Raw genomic sequence first — 2,639 nt, forward strand, 5'->3', positions numbered from 1 at the left:
TCAAAGCACATGAAACTCTCCAATAAGCTCCTGCTTTACAAACTCCTACTCAGACCCATCTGGACCTATGGGATTCAACTATGGGGCGCTGCCAAAATTTCCAACATCAACCGCATTCAAAGATTCCAATCCAAAACTCTACGTACCATTCTAAAAGCACCATTCTATGTCTCTAACCACACTCTCCACTCTGACCTAAAAATACCATCCGTCTCCGAACTAGCCAAAACTCACTACAAACGTCTCAATAGCCGCCTAGCCCACCATAAGAATCCGCTAATCTCCAATCTTTCATCTGCTACTATCCCAGGTAATCCAGTCAAAAGACTTAAAAGACAGTGGTGTCGTGACCTGCTAGCCTAATTTAGTCCTTGTTATGTCGTAGTACCTCCGCTGGGAGGCCTCTACACTCAGTCTAATCTGTCGTTATTTATTTTTATTTATTTTATTTTATTTAATTCATCAATTGTTCTTATTGTTCTATTTTAGTAACAGATTGAATAAAAATCTTTTAATAACAAAAAAAAAGTATTGGCTATAATATTTAAATAACCGTTCCCTGCTACTCATATAATAAATTAATATTAGTATCTATAAATTCAAATATTTAAATTAATTAAATATTTCTAGCCTATAAATCATGCCACACCAAGTTATTGAAATGAGATAAAAATTAAAATATATTTGACTTTATAATCATTAACATTTTTCATTAAATTAGTGATATTTTATTATTTTTTAAAACACGTGATATTTTTAAAGTAAAATAAACTGAAATATATACAAATATTTTTATTTCTATACTTTTTTTTTCATATATTCTCCTAGTAAAATGCTTTACAATAATTAAGGAAAAGTGGTCTTGAAAATATCAAGTATTAAATGAAATAAAAACTTTTTCGTGAAGACTGAAGAGTGAATATTTTTTATCAAATTTCATAATTTTCAATTAGTTATATATTAACTACTTATTCACTGCAGTATTCATTAATTTTTCGTCATCTCTATCTCAAAAATTGAAATCCCGTTGAAGTAATATTAACATTATGTAACTACTTTAATAGGACGCTACAAAGATATTTGTTATCGCCAGCTTACAAGTACCTATGGAACATTGTAAATATACGCTCAGCAGATCACGTGAGTTATATAAATTATATAAATAAATATATAATATATATATATTCAGTTTTTAAGTAAGTTATGAACATTTATAATTTACGCCATCTTATATACGCATAACTTGCTAAACAATTTAACTATCAAAAAAACCCGCAAACAAACACAGATAATATTCCTACCTTCAAGTTTAATAATAGGTCAGTTCACTTCAATTTTTAAACTAACGGAGCTAAACGTGATCTGCTGAGCGTAAATTTGTTATGTTATATACCTACTTTTACGACGGAGACAACATATGGCTGTGTAGCTATGTAAGACTCAATATCTTGAATTTATTTCTGTTTCCCCCGAGTTTTAACATAACGAGATTTATACTATGTACACACTTACCGCTATATATAGCTTCGACTTTTGTAACTCGTCAAGTTAAGTTGATCTAAGAAGATGTAAGTAAAGTTAAGGTAAAAACACATAGCACATTTTTTTATAACTTAGTTAAGTTAAAAACGATTGGATAAAAAAAATTAACTTAGATGAAATTAATTTAACTCAAAATATTATAATAATGTTTAGGGCCCATATAATATGAGGCATATCCGCAACGGTAGAATTACAGAGAATTAAGGCTAGTGGTCGATAAATTAACTATTCAGTGAACTATCCCCCAAATAATTTATATGAGTTATATAACGAAACGGGCTTAAATGCCATAGATAATAAGAAAAATGTCCTAAAGAAATACGACTTAATGCCTTAAAAATGCTTTAATATCAAAAAATTTCACGAAAAAATGCACTAAAAACTTTAAAAATGTTTTTAAATTCAATGAAAACACATATTTGAACTTACAACTTTTAAAAAACACATTATTATAAAAAATGTATGTAGTAAATGCATTATTTTTTGGTATGGTATTAAATAATGTCTGAACAACTTAACTTTTCCTTTTTTTTTTTAAACTTCTAGTGCACGTAAATGTTTTTCTCTACGACTACCCACATGATGTGTCACAGTAAATTTTTTGTTGGCTGCCACTCTGACCTCACAAACCTCACAAAATAGTACGCTTCCATCGGTAGAAAAAATTGATTCCCCATAATGAATATTTTTTTTTTTTTTTTTAGAATAAATGTTAACTACATTTTAATCAAATTTTATCCATACCTATATAAAAATGATTTAAGAACATATAAATGTCAAAAAATGCAAAATAAAAGTTACATTTTTTAATTCCTTGATGTATGAAATGAAGTTTGTGCTTCGGACATTCAGAAAAAAATGTAATTCGCATTCAAATCCGTTCCCTTTACATGTCTATACATTTATGTCTTAACATAAATTTTAATTATTATTAAATTACATTTTATCAATAAAAATTATTGTGCATAAGAATATGTCCAATGTTTTATTGAATAACCTGTTTTAGACCTATGTTCATAGTTATGACAATTTTATTTACATAATAAATATAATAGGCATGCAAAATTACAAGCTACCTATTTTGTTTGGCACGTGAA

The sequence above is a fragment of the Acyrthosiphon pisum genome, chromosome X, assembly GCF_005508785.2.
Source record: "Acyrthosiphon pisum isolate AL4f chromosome X, pea_aphid_22Mar2018_4r6ur, whole genome shotgun sequence".
Classification (NCBI taxonomy): domain Eukaryota; kingdom Metazoa; phylum Arthropoda; class Insecta; order Hemiptera; family Aphididae; genus Acyrthosiphon; species Acyrthosiphon pisum.